Genomic DNA, 21,364 nt, shown 5'->3' with positions numbered 1-21,364 from the left:
TTTTTATTATATTATGTTAGTCACCATACAGTACATCCCTGGTTTTTGATGTAAAGTTCCATGATTCATTAGTTGCATATAACACCCAGTGCACCATGCAATACGTGCCCTCCTTACTACCCATCACCAGCCTATCCCAATCCCCCACCCCCTCCCCTCTGAAGCCCTCAGTTTGTTTCTCAGAGTCTATAGTCTCTCATGCTTCATTCCCCCTTCTGTTTATTTAGAGAGCATGCAAGTGGGGCAGGGAAGAGCAGAGGGAGAGAGAGAGAGAGAAAATCTTAAGCAGACTCTACGCCCAGCATGGAGCCCAATGCAGGGGTTGAACTCACAACCCTGAGATTGAGACATGAGCTGAGCTCAAGAGTCAGAGGCTTAACTGATTGAGCCGCCCAGGTGCCCTTATATAGTTAGGTTTAAATATTTTATGTATCTATTTGTCTTCTACTTGTCCCATTTGTTATTCGTTCCTGTTTTCATTTTAGTCTCTTCTTTAAGACATTAAGTATTTTTATTTCATTTTATCTCTTTTGTTGGTTTATTAGCTATATTTTTTGTTGTATTATTTTAGTGGTTGCTTTAGGGTTTATACATCTTTAACCTATCACTATTTACTTCAATTGATATTATATCACTTAATATGTACTACAAGTACCTACAAATAGTATACTTCCATTTCTCTGCTTCTGGTCACTATGCTATTGTTATCATACATTTTTAAAAAAGATTTTATTTATTTATTTGACAGAGAGAGAGAGACAGCCAGCGAGAGAGGGAACATAGGCAGGGGGGTGGGAGAGGAAGAAGCAGGCTTCCAGCAGAGAAGCCTGATGTGGGGCTCGATCCCAGAACGCTGGGATCATGCCCTGAGCCCAAGGCAGACGCTTAACGACTGAGCCACCCAGGCGCCCCTGTTATCATACATTTTATCCTACCCACATCATAAACTCCACAACACATTGTTATTTTTGCTTTATTTTTTGAAAAAGATTTATTTATCTATTATTTGAGAGAGAGAGACGGGGGAGGTTGGGCAGAGGGAGAGGGAGAGAATCTTAAGCAGATTCCTTGCTGAGCATGGAGCCGAATGCAGGTCTTGATCCTAGGACCTTGAGATCATGATCTGAGCCAAAATGAAGAGTCAGATGCTTAACTAACTGAGTCACCCAAGCGCCCCCATTTTTCCTTTAAACAATCATTTTATAAAGAGATTTAAATAATAAGAAAAATTATTTTACATTTACCCACATAGTTACCATTTCTAGTGTTCTTTATTTCTTTGCTTGATTCATATTTCCATCAAGTGTCATTCTCCCTCTGCATAGAGGACTTCCTTCAACATTTCTTAGAGTACAATTCTGCTAGTGATGATTTTTTTCAGCTTTTGTGTGTCCAAAAAAGTCTTCATTCCACCTTTGTTCATGAGACATATTTTTCTAGGTTGATGTTTTTATTTTTTTTCTCCAGGAATTTGAAGGTGTTGCTTTCTTGTTCTTTTTTTGGCTTATGTTGCTTTCAGTGAAAAACCTGCTATCATCCTTTGTACATATGTACATAATTTTTTCACCCATCCGACTGCTTTTAAGATTTTCTCTTAATTACTAGTTTTAGGTAAGTTGGTTATTGTAGTGTGTAAAATTGTGTTGCCTCACATTTGTGTTGCCCCATGGGATTGTGACAAAGTCCCATACTTTGATATCTGTGAATGTGACCTTATTTGGAAATAGTCTTTGCAGATGTAATCAAGTTTAGATGAGGTCATATTGCGTTAGGATGAACCCTAGTCCAGTGACTGCTGTCCTCATAAGATGAGACCAATTTGACACAGATAAGCAGAGAGTGTCTTGTAAAGACAGGGACACACAGAACAAACTGCCTGGATGATGGAGACAGACTTTGGAGTGATGCAACTAAAAAGGAAAGCCAAAAATTTCTGGCAACCATCAGAATCTAGGAAGAGGCAAAGAAGGTTCTACCCCTACAGCCATCAGAGAGAGCATGACCCTGATGACATTTTGATTACAGACTTCCAGCCTCCAGAATTGCGAGAGAATAAATTTCTATTGTTTTAAGCCATCCCATCTATGGTAGTTTGTTAGGGCAGCCTTGGGAAACTAATACAATTATGATGTGCCTTGGAGTAATCTTCATGTTTCTTGTGCTTGAACTAATGGGTTTATAATTTTTAAAGGCTTGCAAACCTTCTACCATAAAATATTTTGTTTGCCCCCTCCCCTTCTTGGTGATGACAACTAAATGTCTCACTGATACTGTGATAATTTTTTTTCAGCCCTTTTTGTCTCTGAGTTTTATTGTATGGTTTCAGTTGTTCTATTGCTTTCTAATTGTCTTCAAGTTCACTACTGTTTTCTTTTGCAATCTTAAATCTGCTGTTAATCCCGTACAGTGTATTTTTCATCTTAGATATTGTGATTTTCATTTCTTGATATTTGATTGGGGGTTTCATCTTCCATGTCTCTGCTAACATGTGTGATCTTTCCTCTAAGCTTTTTGAACATATTGAATACATTTATAATAACTGTTTAAGTGTCCTGGTCTACTAACAATATCATCTGTGTTATTTCTCAGTCTCTTTTGATTTAGTGACTATTCCTATTATGGGTCTTATTTTATTTATTTATTCTTACTTCTTTGCTATACCTAGTAATGTTTGATTAAGTGCTGGAGACATTGTGGATTTTACCTTTGGGCACCAGATACTTTTGTATTCCTACAAGTATTGCTGAGCTTTATTCTGTGATACATCTAAATTACTTCTAAACCATTTAATCCTTTCGGGACTTGCTTTAAAGCTTTCTTAGGTGGGACCAAAGCAGCATTTAATCTAGGACTGAGACTTAACCCACTTAGGAACCTCCTATTGCATGCCCTAAGAATTAGGAGATTTTCTACTCTAGTTGGTGGAAACAAGAACTATTTATTGCCCAGGCTGCATGAGTTACGAGGCTTGTTCTGTCTAACTCTTGTGGATGGTTATTTTGCAGTCTCAGAAGAATCATGTAGGTAAGGCCAATTTTTCATTATGTAAAGACAAAGACACACTATTACATTGAATTGGCACAGTGCCTAGGGCCTACAATACTTTAAGGGGGCTCACAAAAATGTTTTAATTTCTTTTATGATCAGAAGAAAAAATTCCAAAGGAAATGTTTAATGTATATTAACATTTTTATCTTTATACCAATGCACTTATAAAATATGTGGATATATGGAGAAAGTGTCTCAGAAAAAGAAAAATGTCCACAAAATCATAAGGGTCCTTGCATGTAGATAGGAGAGCACATCTTGGTTAAGAGCTGGGAGTAAAGATTATCGCTCAGCAAGTAGTAATTGAAACCATGTAATTGGGTGAACTCCCTGATGGACTGGTTTCCTGGGAAATAAGCGGAGAGCAAAGCCTGAGCCCTGGGTTTGGCCCAGTATATCAGTGAGGAGAAGAACTGGGTGGATAGAGGGAAAAGGGCAGTGAGAGAGGCTGTGTGGGGGTGGGGTGGAGGGCAGTGCCTTTAAAGTTGGCAAACCCAGGGCAAGTTCACTTACATTTCTCAGCTTGAGTTTACTTATCTCTAAAAAGGAGTTTGTGTTTCTGCCTACAGGGGTCTGTGAGAATTCAAGGAGAGATATGTGAAAATTTTGGGTAAAGGACAGCACTCTGCAGGTGTTTGCTTTTGGAGAAACAAGAAGGCTCTAAGTAATGGAAACCAAGATTACAGAGGGATCGATGGTACTAGAGTCACCAAATGATACAATTGGGAGAGGCCCTTGGAGTCCTTAATCCAACTTTCACACAGGAAGAAGCCCAGGAGTCAAAGATATCAGAGACATTACAGTGAAGGAGACCATAGGACAGGGACTCACCTGCTACAGAAAGAGTCTGGGAAGTAAGTTTTCTAAGATGTCAGTCACTATAAGCCTGGGAGAGGTTAGGGGAGCCATCATGGGGCTGATTGTCAAAAGCAGTATCTGGGACACAGAATTAAATGTGGATGACAATATAGTATGTCCCCATTTTGTTGTTAGGATAATAAAATGACATAACACTTGCAAAATGCATAGTTCTCCGAATTTGCTAGCTTATAAAGACAATTTTCTCAAAACATACTTAGAATGATTGACTGCTCAATCTCATTTCTGACCGCTATCAGGGAACTGACTAATTTGATTCAATCTGTTTTGGCCTTGATCAGTTTTCTTGTTTTATCATGATAGGCCTTTTGGGTTTCAGGACTATCAGTCTCCCTTATTGTAGCTCAGAAGGTGAATGAAGACTCAGGAGTCCATGTGAGTGCTTAGGGGAAAAAATACATTAGGGGAACAAGGTCAATATTGAGACAGTTCTAACATTCCTGGAAGACTTTAGTTCCTGACTCATATAACAGAATCAGTTGGAATGTAATCAATTCCTGTATGAAGACACAAGCCCAGGACCTACCTTATCCCCTCTGTCCCAGATGAAATTAATGAAACTGGAGTTGAGTCTCTGTCATCTTGTGTTCAAATACCCTAGCTGTCTGGTAACAAAAAAGAATCAGGGCATTGCTCAAATACAGAAGTAGGAAGAAAAAAAAAACACGCTAAAATCCATAGGGAAATTTTTCTATTTCTTAATTTGTCTCCTGTCCCAAATAGCTCTGCCATCCTCCCCCCAATTTCTGTTTATGTGTTAGATTTCCTTCTCTTGCAGTAGATGCCACCAGACTGACAGTCCCTAAACTAGGTCAAAGGAGTGGTGATGAATTGACACAGGCCCTCAGGTTATGTCGTACCTTGTCCTCATACCCTCTCAGTTCTCTGACCTGCTGTCTATGGCACCTTAAGGTGGTTTCTGTTCCCCAGAACCACAGGATCTTGGGGAATCCTCTGTTCAGCTCCAGGACCCTCAACTTGCAGATTCTCAGCCCTCTTAGATGGAAGGATAGAGTAGGTAAATCTTGACTGTCCTCAGCCCTTTTTGCTTTTCCCTAATCTTGAGTCCTCTCATTTTCATTCCACCCAAGCACTGATGAAATAATTTCAGAGAACAATTATCCATTTTTCATTGCAACCAGAAAACTACACTTCTCTTCTAGGACTTCCATTTTATTAAGACCTATTTCAAACAGACAGACAAGACCCAAGTCAGGGATTCCCCTATGTGCAATTGTGATAGCATTGGTATAGTGAGTAAAATATAAGTTTTAGAGTCAAATAAACCTTATTTCAAATTCCAGGAAACTGAGACTGAGAGAAGTGAATGACTTGCCCAATATAACCCAGTAAAAGGCAGAGTCCAGTGTCAAACTGCAACCTTAAAATTCCTACTCCAATCCACCTTTTGCTACTCCACTTAAAATTTGCATTACCCCTGAGTACTTCCCTCCTTCCTTGATAACCTCTGTTAAGAATCTAGGGCCAACTTTTTCCTTTTCCTCAAGATAAAGAGAGTAGCTATGACTTGCTTATGACTAATATTTGAGAGGAAAAACATATTATGCTGAAGATTCCCATCAGCAGTGTTGAAGCAAAAATCCTGGTAGATACTGTGGCCCCGAGGGGAGGAGATTTTCCTTTCCAATGGTATTAAAACAAAAATGAAAACCAATTCTGGGTAGTATGCTATAAGTTGTGGTAGACCAGTACTCCCGTAGTATCAACAGAAAAGCCTGGAAATTATTATTATTATTTTTTAAATCACAGCATAGGAATACTATGAGAGGCATGAGGACTAAATGAACTAAAATTTCAGAGAACCAGTACTGGTATGAAATGAGCTGATGTCCCTTCTCTTCTCTGGTGCCATTTGCCAACACTGACTGTAAGCTGAGAATCAGACTTGGACCAGTAAGAGACCATCCACAGGAGCAGAGGAAACCAGTTAAGTTTTAGTAGTTGTATGGGTCTGCTGAAGAGACGAGAAATTTGAGAGGCCCCAAATGTACAATTGCAAGCTGAGTGCTTGACTAAAAAGCTAACACAATATCTTCTTAAAAGCCAGAGAGAAATATCTGTAGTCTCCAAAGATCCACCATTTGAAGGAATCTGCCACAATAATACCACCCATGTCCTCTTAGGACAGGTGCTAGGTTGAAACTGTCTGGGCTGAGGCTGGAGAACTAGGTGGGGAACCCCAGAACTCCTGCAGGCTTTCAAAGCTGAGGACTTTGAGGAATTTGCCAGGCTCTCAATCAGAAAATAAGGATTGGTTGGAGAAACACTGATTCTATATGAGGTTTGACTGCAGAAACATCTGTAACCTACTTAAGTCCTTGCTTGAATTGAGATAGCCCTTTAATATATCTGCCCAAAAGAAGGCAGGGGATTCCTCTCCTGTGGAAGACAACATTAAGTGGAACCTCTTTTCATTTTTTCTAAATACACAATGCTGAGTATTTGAATTGATTAAAATTAATTAAATTAAAAAATTAACCATTGAAAGAAGCAAGAAAATATAACTCCATAATCTAGACATTAACATTGCCAGTATGGAAAAGAAAGCCAACTATATGCTACTTACATATATTAAATATAAGAGCACAGAAAGTTTGAAAGAAAAATAGTACAGAAGAAACTATTTAAAAACACTAGCCAAAAGATGACTGGTGAAGTTATCCTAATATCAAAGTAGATTTGAAGACATGAACAGAGACAGAATCATATAGGATTCACATATAGTAGATAGCAGACAGGGAACTTTAGATTAACCATAATCAATACGTTAAACGAAATGGAGACAAGGTAGACAGAATAAATGAAAATATTCAGAACTAAGAAATGTACATTATAAAGAGCCAATGGATTTTGTGGAACTCAAAAAATATAATATCTGCAGTTAACAATTAAATGGGTGGTTTCAACAGCAGATTAGACACAGCCAAACACAGAATTAGTTAACTAGAAGACAAGTCAAGTGCCAAGAAAAAAAGGAACCGGGTACAGCACAGGAGACATGTGGGATACATTCACAGTGCCTATTATATCTATAATTATAGTTTGAGAAGGAGAAGAAAAGAAAAAGGAATGAGACAAAATCAATATTCAAAAAGTATCAAACGAGAATTTGTTAAATTTATGAATATCAATCTACATATTCAAGAAGGTCAGAGAACCTCAAGCAAGAGAAACACAAAGAAAATCACAAGCAGGCATATCATAGTAAAACTGCTGAAAACCAAAGACAGTGAAAATCTTCAAAGCAGACAGAAGGAAGAAAAGGCACATTATCTACAAGGAAACAACAATAAAAATGACAGCTGACTTCTCGACAAAAATAGTGAAACACAGAATGTAATGTACTGGCATCTTTAGAGTGATGAAAGAAACAATCTAGAATGCTAGCCCAGTAAAATCTCCTTCTAAAATGATGGTGAAATAAAAATTTTGAACCAAATGGAAACTAAGGGAATTTGTTGGCAACAGGCCTGTGTGAAAATAATGAAAGAGAGTTCTTCGGCCGAAGAAAAATGATCCTGCATGGAAATATAAAATATAAGATGGAAAGAAAAGAAACAGAAAGAGTAAATGTGTGGATAAATATAAATAAATATATATTATACAGAGCAACAACTGTAATGTCTTCTGGAATTTAAAATATATGTATGGAACTAAAATGCATAACAATGATAACTTGAGGGTGGGGGTTGATAAATAGAATTCAAAGATTCAAAGCTTCCCCCAGTTTCAGGGAAGTGGTAAGGTGATGCATTTTATTAGACTGAAATAAGTTAGGGATGCTTGTTTTGTCCCTAAAAAAAATTATAAAATGAAGTATAACTAACAAGTTAATAGATGGAAAATATGGATTGATAAAAGTTACTTGATGAATCTAAAAGAAGACAAGAAAGGACAAAAAGTAAATAACAAAATATTGTATGGGTAAAGTAGAAAACCCATAGTAAATTTGTATATAAACCATACTATATCAGTAATTACTGATATACTTAGCAGAGGATTGTCAGACTGGATGAAAAGAAACCCAACTTTATCTTCCTCACAGGAGTCACATTTAAAATATAGAAACACAAAAAGGTTGAAAGTAAAGGATTAAAAATATATATACCATGTGAACACTAATTTTTAAAAAACCTGATATAGCTATACAAATATTAGACAAAGAATCCTTTAAGCCAAGAAGCATTACTAGAAATAGTTTTTATTTCGTGATAATAAGGGGCTATCTGATAGGAAGATATAATACAAAATCTGTATGATCATAATAACATAGATTCAAAACATATAAAACAAAAAATTTTAGAAAAAAATAGTTTAAAAATCATAGTTGGGAGGTGACTGGGGGCCAAGATGGCAAAGTAAGAGGACCTTAAGCTCACTTCATCCCATGGATGCAACTAAATAACACTCACATCAATGTAAATAACCCAGAAAACAACCTGAAGACTGGCAGAACAAACTCCACAGCTAAAGGTAGAAAAGAGGCCACATTGAAGAGGATAGGAAGGGCAGAGACAGAGCAGGGAGTGAGAGGGACCATGGCCATCATTGCAGGGATGGAGCTGTGAGTGTGGAGGAGAGCAAGAAACACTATCACTCTGGGGAGCCTGCATGCATAAGATGAATCCCTGTAACGTGATTTTTAAAACTAGCGGGGCTGAATTTTATGAGTTCTTATTACTAGCAAGATTTAAAACCTGGAATTTTAAAAATCAGCAGTCTCAGCTCGAGAAGAGTCAGGAGGGTGGGTGATAGGAAGCTGTGAGTCCCTGCCCTTTAAAAAAATGGGATGACAAACAGCTTGTGGAGATACAGCATAGAAGCAGCAGTTTGAAAAATGCCTTGGGCATATGGGAAGGAGAGTAGGTTACTCATTACCCCCCAGGAACAGAGGAGATGACAGGCACCATTTCCTTTCCCCATTCCCCAGCATAAACACATGGCCACCTGCAGGAACCAGCTACCTAACTTTCTTACAACAAGCCCTACCCCCTGCATTTTGGCAGATCCACCCTTTCCAGTCATTCTTGCCTCAGTCCCAGTATTGCAGGTTCCCTCCCTCGGAAGACCAGTGCAAACCTTGCCAACACTGCCTCTCCCAACCTACACATTTAGCAGGGTCTGGGTCCCAGCAGTGGCAGCAGCAGGCCCTGCAGAAGCCCATGGTGCACCTTGTTAAAATTGCGCACCCTTCCTACATGGCCCTGGTCTCAGTGGTGGTATCAGGTTTCATTTCACAAGCAAACCAGCATGCACCTTGTTAAGACTGCACACCCCACCCCTCTGGAGGCCAAACACCGCCCACAACAGGCAAAGAAAGCCTCTGCAGATGACTGCACTGAAGGAAAAAGTGGCCAGGACAAAACAGTGGAGCACATGCAACACACATAGGAGACACCCCTGAAATGGCAGGTTCTGGTGAACGGGAGACACTGCACTGCAGGGGACTATAGGACCTCTTCTTCATAAGGCCATTACATTCAAGAGCAGGAGATGTACCTGACATTCCTGACACAGAGAAACAGACACAGATAATTAGACAAAATAAGGAGACAGAATACATCCCAAATGAAAGAATGGGGGAGGGGGGAATCAGAGCAAAAGACCTAAATGAAATGGAGACAAGTAATGGGACTGATAGAGAATTTAAAGTAATGATCGTAAAGATACTCACTGGGCTTGAGAAAACAGTGAAGGACACAGTGAGACCCTTAACAAAGAAATAGGGAACATTAAAAAAATTGGAGATGAGAAACACAATAAATAAAATTAAAAATACACTAGATGGAATAAATAGCAGGCAGAGGAATGAATTAACAACCTGGAGAACAGCATAATGGAAAATAATCAAGCTAAGCAGGTGAAAGAAAAAAAAGATTATGCAAAATGAGAATAGATTTAGGAAACTCAGCAACTCCATCAGGCATAATAACATTTGTATTATAGGGTTCCCAGAAGAAGAAGAAGGGAGAAAAGGGGTAAAAAAAAAATTTTAAGATATTATTTATTTATTTAACAGAGAGAGAGAGAGAGAGTGAGAGAGAGATCACAAATAGGCAGAGTGGCAGGCAGAAGAAGGAGAAGCAGGCTCCTCACTGAGCAGAGAACCTGATGTGGGGCTTGATCCTGGGACCCTGGGATCATGACCTGAGCCGAAGGCAGACTGAGCTACCCAGATGCCCTGGGGCAGAAAATTTAATGAAGAAATAATAGCTGAAAACTTCCCTGGGGAAGAAAACACATATCTAGATCCAGGAGACACAGAGAACCTCCAACAAAATCAACCCACAGAGGTCCACACCAAGACATATAGTAATTAAAATGGCAAAAAGTGGGGCGCCTGGGTGGCACAGCGGTTAAGCGCCTACCTTCGGCTCAGGGCGTGATCCCGGCTTTCCGGGATTGAGCCCCACATCAGGCTCCTCCGCTATGAGCCTGCTTCTTCCTCTCCCACTCCCCCTGCTTGTGTTCCCTCTCTCACTGGCTGTCTCTATCTCTGTCAAATAAATAAATAAAATCTTAAATAAAATAAAATAAAATAAAATGGCAAAACGTAGTGATAAGGAATTTTTAAAGCAGCAAGAGAAAAGAAAACAGTTACATACAAGGGACATCCCTATAAGGCTATTAGCAGGTTTTCAGCAGAAACTTTGCAGGCCAGAGGAAAGTGGTATGATATATTCAAAGTGCTAAAAAGAAAAAATCTGCAGCCAAGAGTACTCTATCCAGCAAGGCTATCATTCAGAATAAAAAGAGAGATAAAGAGTTTTTCAGACAAACAAAATCTAAAGGAGTTCATGACCACTACACCAGCCCTACAAGAAATGTTAAAAGGGACTCTGAGTGGAAAGGAAAAGTAGGAGTAAGAAAAGTAGGAAATACAAAAGCAGTAAGTATATCTGTAAAAATCAGTCAAGGGACTCATAAAATAAAAGGGTGTAAAGTACGACAGCATATACCAAAAATGTGGTAGTGTTTTTGGTATATGGTATACAAAAGAATGGGCTCAAACTTAAGCAACCGTCAACTTAATATACACTACTATATGCAGAAAATGTTATATACAAATCTAATGGTAACCACAAATCAAAAACCAGTAACACGCAAGGAAAAAAAAAAAAGACAAATGAATCCAAGTGTATCACTAAAGAAAGCCAACAAACCGTGAGAAAAGAGAGCAAGAGAAGAAACCATCATATAACTACAAAAATAACCACAAATACTGATTCCAAGGGATATAGGCACCCCGATGTTTATAGCAACATTATCTACAATAGCCAAATTATGGAAAGCGCCTATATGTGTGTGTGTGTGTCTATATATATGTCACAATTTCATATATATATAAATATATACACACACACACATACCACTACATACACACACACACACACACACACACTGAATGTTACTCAGCGATCAAAAAGAATGAAATCTTGGGGTGCCTGGGTGGCTCAGTTGGTTAAGTATCTGACTCTTGGTTTCAGCTCAAGTCATGATCTCACAGTTGTGGGATCGAGCCCCACATCAGGCTCTGTGCTCAGTGCGGAGTCTGCTTCAGATTCCCTCTCCCTTTCCCTCTCATTTACTCTCTCTCTCAAATAAATAAATAAAATCTTAAAAAATATATTTTTAATTAAAAAAAGAATGAAATCTTTCCATTTGCAATGACATGGATGGAGCCAGAGTGCATTAAGCTGACTGAATGACAGATACCATATGATTTCACTCATAGGTGGAATTTAAGAAATTAAACAGATGAAAATAGGGGGAAAAAAGAGAGGCAAATCATAAAACAGACTCCTAACTATAGAGAACAAACTGAGGGTTGCTGGGAGGGTAGTGGGTGGGGAGATGTATTAAATGGGTGATGGGTATTAAGGAGGGCACGCTGGTTGTGATGAGCACTGGGTGTTATCACCTACATGGTGATGAATCACTAAATTCTACTGAAACTAATATTACAATTTATGTTAACTGGAATTTAAATAAAAACTTGATGCTACAAAAAAAGTAACAAAATGGCAACAAGTGCATACTTAATAATAATTACTTTGTGAATGTAGACTAAATGTTTCAATCAAAAGACATAGGGTGACAAAATGGTTTAAAAAAACAAGATCCATCTATATACCACCTAGAAGTGACTCATTTCAGACCTAAAGACACATGCAGTTTGAAAGAGAGGTGATGGAGAAACATTTGTCATGCAAATGGCTGTCAAAGGAAAGCGGGGGGTAGCAATACTTAGACAAAATAGACATTAAAACAAAGACTGTAAAAAGAGACAAAGAAGGACACTATATTAAAAAAGGGATAATCTAACAGGAAGATATAACAATTATAAATATTTATGCACCCAGCATGGAAACACCTAAATACATAAAACAGTTAATAACAAATATAAAAGAACTAATCAGTAGTAATACAATAATAGTGGGAGACTTTAACACCTCACTTACATCAATGTACAGATAATCCGAACAGAAAATCAACAAGGAGAAGTGACTTTGAACGATACTAGACCAAACAGATTTAACAGATACATTCAGAACATTTCATCCTAAAATAGCAGAATACACATTCTTTACAAATGCACGTAGAACATTCTCCAGAATAGGTCACATATTAGGCCAGAAATCAAATCTCAATAAATCAAAAAGATCAAAGTCTTACCAAGTATCTTTTCTAATTATGCTATGGAACTAGGAATCAACCGCAAGAAAAAATCTGGAAAGAGCACAAATACATGAAGGTTGAATAGCATGATATTAAACAATGAATGGGTCAACCAAGAAATCAAAGAAAAAAATAAAAATTACATGAAGAAAAATGAAACTGAAAACACTATAGGCACAAACCCTTTGGGATGCAGCAAAAGTGGTTCTAAAAGGAAAGTTTATAGCACTACAGGCCTACCTAAAGATGCAAGAAAAATCTCAAATAAACAGTCTAACAATACACTAAAAGGACCTAGAAAAAGAAGAAAAAACAAAACTCAAAACCGGCAGAAGGAAAGAAGTAATAAAGATTAGAGCAGAAATAAATTATATAGAAAGAAACAAACAAAAAAGGAACAGATCAATGAAACCAGGAGCCGATTTTTTGAAAAGATTGAAAAATTGTTTAACCTCTAGCCAGACTCATCAAAGAAACAGATGACTCAAATAAACAAAATCACAAGTGAAAGAGGAAAAATAACTACCAACATCATAGAAATATAAAGGATTATAAGAGAATATTATGAAAAATTATATACCTACAAACTGGATAACCTAGAAGAAGTGGATATATTCCTAGAAACATATAACCTACCAAAATTAAAACAAGAAGAAATAGAAAATTTAAACACACCAATTACCAGCAATGAAATTGAATCAATAATCGAAAAACTCCCAATGAACAAAAGTTCACGACCAGATGGCTTCATAAGCAAATTCTACCAAACATTTAAAGAAGAGTTAGTACTTACTCTCAAACTTTTCCAAAAAACAGAAGAGGAAGGAAAACATCTAAACTCACTCTATGAAGCCAGCATACCATGATACCAAAGCTAGAAAAAGACACCACAAAAAAGAGAATTACAACATCCCCGATGAACATAAATGTAAAAATCCTCAACAAAATATTGGCAAACCAAATCCAAACAACACATTAAAGAAAAATATCATTCACCATGATCAAGTGGGATTTGTTCCTGGGATGCAAAGGTGGTTTGATATTTGCAAATCAATCTACATGCTACGTCACATCAATAAGAGAAGGCATAAAAACCATATGGTAATTTCAACAGACAGAAAAACACTTGACAAAGTACAACATCCATTCATGATAAAAACTCTCAACAAAGTAGCTTTAGAGGGAACATACCTCAGAATAATAAAGGCCTTATATGTAAAACCCATAGCTAACAACATCCTCAATGTGGAAACATTGAGAGCTTTCCCCCAGGTCAGGAACAACACAAGGATGGCCACTCTCACCACTTTTATTCAACATAGTACTGGAAGTCCTAGCCACAGCAATCAGACAACAAAAAGAAGTAAAAGGCATCCAAATTTGTGAGGAAGAAGTAAAACTTTCACTATTTGCTGATGGTATGACACTATATGTAGAAAACCCTAAAGGCTCTACCCCGAAACTGCTAGAACTGATAAACAAATTCAGTAAAATCACAGAATACAGAATCAATGTACAGAGACCTGTAGCATTCCTATATACAAATAATGAAGCAGCAGAAAGAGAAATTAAGAAAACAATCTCATTTACAATTGCACCAAAAATAACAAAATACCTAGGAATAAACTTAACCAAAGAGGTGGAAGACCTATACTGTGAAAACGATAAAATATCAATGAGAGAAATTGAAGAGGATACAAGGAAATGGAAAGATATTCCATGCTCATAGATTGGAAGAACAAATATTGTTAAAATGTCCATACTACCCAAAGCAATGCCTATCAAAATTCCAACTGCATTTTTCATGGAACTAGAACAAACCATCCTAAAATTTGTATGGAACCACAAAAGACCCTGAATAGCCAAAGCATTCTTGAAAAAGAAAAAACAAAACTGGAGGTATTACAATTCCAGACTTCCAGTTATATTACAAAGCTGTAATAATCAAAAGTATGTGCCAGTATGGTACTGGCACAAAAAAAGACATGTAAATCAGTGGAACAGAATAGAAAGCTCAGAAATAAACCCACAATTGTATGGTCAATTAATCTTCAATAAAGAAGGCAAGAATATGCAATGGGAAAAAGTCTCTTCAACAAATGGTGTTGGCAAAACTGGAGAACTACATGCAAAATAATGTAATTGGACCACTTTCTTACACCATACACAAAAATAAATGCAAAATGGATTAAGGACCTAAATGTGAGACCTGAAACCATAAAAATCCTAGAAGAGAGCACAGGCAGTAATCTCTTTGACATCAGCCATAACAACATCTTTCTGATTTGTCTCCTGAAGCAAGGGAAATAAAAACAGAAATATACTATTGGAATTACATCAAAATAAAAAGCTTCTGTACTGCAAAGGAAACAACCAACAAAACTAAGAGGCAACCTACTGAATGGGAGAAGATACTTGCAAATGACATATCCAATAAAAGGTTAGTATCCAAAATATATAAAGAACTTAAGAAACTCAACACCAAAAAAACAGATAATCCAATTAAAAAATGGACAGAAGACATGAACAGACATTTCTCCAAAGAAGACATCCAGATGGCCTACAGACATATGAAAAGATGCTTAACATCACTCATCATTAGAGAAATGCAGATCAAAACCACAATGAGATATCACCTCGCACCTGTCAGAATGGCAAAAAAAAAAAAAAAAGAAAGAAAGAGAAAAAGAAAAAAGAGAAAACAAACAAACAAAAAACCTCAAGAAAGAACAAGAGTTGGTGAGGATGTAGAGGAAAAGGAACTCTCATGCATTATTGGTGGGAAGGCAAACTGGTGTAGCCACCATGCAATATAGTATGTAGATTCCTCAAAAAATTAAAAATAGAACCACCCTATGATCCAGTAATGGCACTACCCAAAGGATATGAAAACACTAATTTGAAGGGATGTATGCACCCCTATATTTATTGAAGCATTATTTACAATAACTAAACTATGGAAGCAGCCTAAATGCCCATTAATTAATGAATGCATGAAGGAGATGTGGTATATATATACAATGGAACATTGTTCAGCCATAAAAAAATTGAAATTTTGCCATTTGCAACAACATGGATAGAACTAGAATATAAATGCTAAGTGAAATAAGCCAATCAGAGAAAGACAAATGCCATAGGATTTCACTCACGTGTGGAATTTAGAAACAAAACAGTGAACAAAGGGGGGGGGGGAAGAGATAAACCAAAAAATTGACTCTTAACTATACAGAAGAAACAGATGGTTACCAGAGCGGAGATAAGTAGGGGAATGGGTGATGTAGGTGAAGGGGATTAAGAGTACACTTATCATGAGGAGCACTGAGTAATATATGGAATTGTTGAATCACTATATTGTACACCTGAAACTAATGTAACACTGTATGTTAACTTTACTGGAATTAAAATTAAATTTAAAAAATAAAAATAAAATTATAGTTAGATACTATACTACACCTCTCTATATAGCTGATAGAAAAATTAGATTTAAAAGATCAATAAGCATGCAGAAAAGCTGAACAACACAGTTAACAAACAATGTAATTGACATGCTATTACACCCAGCAAAGACACAAAACTTTTATCAAAATTGGCACTATACTGGACCATATAAAAAAAGCATTAGCAAATATCGAATGATTGAAATCATACAGAATATGTCATCTGACCACAGTGGAATTAAAGTAGAAATTAATAATGAAGTGGTAAGTAGAAAAATGCTCCCACTCCCTGGAAATTAAACAGTACAGTTCTACATAATTCAAAGATCAAAGGTAAAATGGAAATAGAAAGTAGAGACATATTAATTGAATAAAATTAATATCATTTAGGTGATGTCCACAACATGGCAACATAAGATGTTCCTCCTTTTTATCCTCCTTTTTAATCAATAAATTTGACATCTGTATATGCAAAGCACCTCGGTAGATGCTTTGGGACTTAGCACTACGCCAAGGGACCTGAGAGAGCCTTGCCCACAGGGTAGGCAGTAAGAGACAAGAGACAGCAAACTTCCAATTAGATTGCAGAACCAGTGGAGCCTGAGAAACTGCTTAGACCCCTCTCATCACTGTGGGGCAAAAGTCAGGTGAGTGCTGACCCAAACAGACACTTGTGCATGAGAGACAGCTTACAGAAGTCCAGCCTTCCTAAGGGGAAACTCTAGCACACTATTGCAGAAAAAAGGAAAAATAGGTGTTTTTTTGCAGTGGAGGTGAAAAGAGAAACTTTTTTGGTGCAGCTGCTCCCTCAGGGAAATACTGAACAGGGCATTTTTCTGGCAGAGGTGACCTTTCCCACAGGGAAAAGGAAATGGTGAGTGAATGCCTGGCTACCCAGCTGAAACCCATTTATGTTCAACAGCACCCAGAATACTGGGTGCCTGGCTACCCAGAAACCCACTTCTCTTCAACAGCACCCAGAATACTGGGTGCCTGGCTACCCAGCTGGGTGAGATAGGGCTCACTGAAACCCATTTCATTTCAACAGCACCCAGAGTACTAAGGTAGGAATTCTACAACGGGGAGGAGGAGAAGGGAAGATGCTGGGAGAGAGACAGATTAAAAATTTCAAACTATGTTAAAGGGGTTGTGCTCAGCAGGAAGTCCATCCATAAACCTTGGAGAGTACTCCCCTGGGGATCTCCTGCTGGGACCAAGGGCAATACTAATGCACTAAGTGCTAAACCTGGAGCTCCCTCAACTCTGCTGCTGGCTCCTTGTATGCACTCCTGAGTGCATCTGCCAGTGTGAGCTCCAGTGGATAGGGAGAATGCTCAGAAAACAAGCCACAGGGAGAAACTATCATGAACCTAAGCTATAACAGTGCCACCTTCTGAAAAACAAAAGCGAGTTTTCCAATAGCCAAACTGATGAACTGAAGAACCAAAGAACATAAAATTTGGCCATAACGGAGCAAAATGAGTGGAGCAGATACACCCTTCATAAACACAGAAGAAAAACCCAGATAACAACACCATGCAACACAACACCTCACTTACTGATAGCGATGAGCAGAGGGAGATGTCTGTACTTAAAGTGCAAAAGCACCAGTGCATAACTACAAGGAATATAAAAAATGAAGGAAATATGGTATCACAAAAAGAAAATGATGGTGATCCAGTAACTGAGCTCAAAGGCCTGGAATATTGTCATCTAACTGATAAATAGTTCAAAACGGTTGTTTGAAGAAACTCAGTGAGTTACAAGAAAACTCAAAAAGACAACTCAATGAAATCAGGAATAAAATATATGAACAAAATGAGTTCTTTACCAGAGAGACTGAAATTATTCAAAAAATGCATAGAAATTCTAGAAATGAAGAATCAAATAAATGAGATAAAGAATGCAATAGAAAGCTTCAGGGCAGGGCAGACCAGATGGAAGAAAGAATAAGTGAAGTGGAGAATAGGGATTTTGAAATAACACAATTAGAAGAGAAGAAGGAACAAAGTTTTAAAAAGATCAGAGAAAGCCTCTGTGAGCTATGTGATTCCATGAAAAAGGCAAATACCAGAATAATTCAGGTTTCAGAAAAAGAAGAGAGGGAGAAGAGGACAGAGAGATTATTATGTAAAGAAATAATTGCTGAGAACCTCCCAAACCTAGGGGCAGGCTTGGACATACAGAATCATGAAGCTAACAGATCACCCTACTATCTCAATATATGAAGACTCTCTATGATACATTATAATGAAACTGTTAAAAAGTCCATGATAAAGAAAAAATCTTAAAGGCAGCCAAAGGAAAAAAGAATGTAACTTTCAGAGGAACCACCATTAGACAATTGGTGGATTTTTCAGCAGAACTCTACAGTCCAGGAAGAGAGTGGAATGATGTATCAAAATGTTTAAATTTAACAACTGCCAGCCAAGAATACCTTATCTGGAAAAGTTGTCCTTCAGATATGAAGGAGAAATAAAGGCTTTCCCAGACAAACAAAAGCTAAGGGAGTTCACCACCACTAGATCTGCCTTGCAAGAAATGCCGAAAGGAGTTCTTCAGGCTGAAATAAAAAGGTGCTAACCAGTGACATGAAAATATACAAAAGTACACAAAACACAGGGAAAGGTGAAAGATACAAGAAAGACTTAGAAAACTGTAACTCTCTATTAGGATGGTGTATTGACCACTCAACTATAGTATAAAGGTTAAAGGAAAAGAGTAGTAAAAAATAAACTGTAGCTACTATAAATTGTTAATACACACAAAACATAAAAAGAAGTAAGCTGTGACATCAATGATATAAAAGGCAGGCGCAAAATGGTGAAGCCTTTATAGGTGACCAAAGATAAGTTGCTATCAGCTTAAAGTGCCCTGTTTCATCTATAAGATGTTTTATGTAAGCCCCACTAGAACCACAAAACAAAAACAGCACAGATACACAAAAGACGAAGGAAGGGGAAAGAGAGCACACCACCATGGAAATAATTTATAAAGGTAGATGGAAACAGGGGGCGGGGGAAACTGTGGAAATACACAACCAGAAGGCAATTAATAAGATGGCATTAGTAAGTCCTTACGTATCGATTGGCTGGTGATGGGTAGTAAGGAGGGCACGTATTGCATGGTGCACTGGGTGTTATACGCAACTAATGAATCATTGAACTTTACATCAAAAACCAGGGATGTCCTGTATGGTGACTAACATAATATAATAAAAAAATATTATTATAATTTAAAAAATGTAAGTAGATTGAATCCAGCAATCAAAAGGCAGAGTGAATGGATGGATTAAAAAAACAAGACCCAATTATATGCTGCCTACAAAGAGACACATTTTAGTCTTAAGGATGCACATAGACTCAAAGTGAAGGCATGGAAAAAGATATTCCATGCAAGTAGAAATTAAAAGAAAGTGAAGTAGCTATGCTATATCACACAAAATAGACTTTAATCCAGAAATGGTGACAGAAGACAAGGGAGGTCATTATTTAATGCTAAAGGGATCAGTCCGTCAAAAAGATATGACAATCATAAATGTATACGCACCCAACATTGGAGTACCTAAATATATTAAGCAGATACTAATATATCTGAAGGGAGAAATAAACAATAATACAATAATAGTAGGGTACTTCAATACACCACCTTCATAAATGATCATGCAGACAGTAAATTAATGGGAAACAATGAACTGGAACTATAAGCTAAATCAAATAGACCTAGCAGACATCGACAGGACATTCCATCCAAAAACAGCCGAATACCCATTCTTGTCAAGCACATACAGAACATTCTCAAGGATATATCAAAATGATAGGCTACAAAACAAGTCTTAGCAAATTTAAGAAGACTGAAATCATACCAAGCATCTTTTCCCACCACAATGGTATGAAACTAGAAATCAACATGAGGAAAACTGGAAAATCTGCAACTATGTGGAACTTAAACAGCACAGTCGTGAAAAGCAGATGGGTCAAAGAAGAAATCCAAAGAAAAATTAAAGAATATTTTGAAACAACGAAAATGGAAACACAACACACCAAAACCTATGGGGTGCTAGAAAAGCAGTTTTGGGAGGGAAGCTTACAGGGATAAATGTGTATACTAAGAAATTTGACATAATGAGCACTGGGTGATGTATGGAGGTGTTCGATCGCTATATTGTACACCTGAAACTGATATAACATTGTCTGTTGCCTATGCTGGAATTTAAAATTAAATTAAATTTTAAAAATTAAAATTAAATTAGATTAAATTAAATTAAATTTTTAAAATAAACTCTCATTACAAAGATGAAGAACATATTAATAAATATAACAACATAAAGAAACCAACAACAGCAAAAAAGAAATTTGAAAGATTGCAAATAAAAAACCTAACTTTACACATCAAGGAACTAAAAAAGAGCAAATTAAGCCCCAAGTTAGCAGAAGGATGGGAATAAGAAAGATTGGAGCAGAAATAGATGAAATAGAGACCAGAAAATCAACAGAAAAGATCAACACAACTAAGAGCTTGTTTTTTGAAAAGATTTACAAAATTGGCAAACTTTTAGTGAGACTAAAGAAAAAAAAAGAAGTCTCATAAATACATTCAGAAATGAAAGAAAAGAAATCACAATTGACACTACAGGATCTAAGAGACACTACCCAGGATCATAAGAGACTATGATAAATGATTATATAACGATAAATTAGGTAACCTAGAAGACATGGATAATTTCCTAGAATCATACAACCTACCAAGACTGAATCAGGAAGAAACAGAAAGTCTGAGTAAACCAATGAGTAAAGAGATTGAAGCAGTAATCAAAAACCTCTACAAACAGAAAATCCCAGGATCAAATGGTTTCACTGGTGAATTCTAGCAAATATTTAAAGAAGAATTAATGCCAAACTTTCCTAAGCTCTTCTGAAAAATTGAATAGAAGGAAACACTTCCAAACTAAATTCTGAGGCCAGCATTACCCTGACACCAAACCCAGGTGAGGACACTAAAGAAAATTGTGCTTTCTCTCCTTCCTGCTTCCCATACCCTTTCCCCAACTCGCTTATGGATGAGAACACGCTTGCGTGCTCTGCCCTGGAAGTGGGGAAGCACAGGGCCAGAAGCACACATGCAGTACTTGTGGTCACTACCCTGGAGGTGGGAGGTTCCTTTGTGGTGGGTTGGCCCCATGGTGGCGCTGTCCGCAGCCTCCATTGCAGCTTACTTTCAGTTGCTTTTTATTTTTATTTATTTATTTTTTTAATGTTTTTTTTTTATTACATTATGGTAGTAACCATACAGTACATCCC

The sequence above is a fragment of the Ursus americanus genome, chromosome 13, assembly GCF_024610735.1.
Source record: "Ursus americanus isolate L20-20 chromosome 13, mUrsAme1.1.p, whole genome shotgun sequence".
NCBI lineage: Eukaryota > Metazoa > Chordata > Mammalia > Carnivora > Ursidae > Ursus > Ursus americanus.
Note: the sequence above shows the minus strand (reverse complement) of the source record.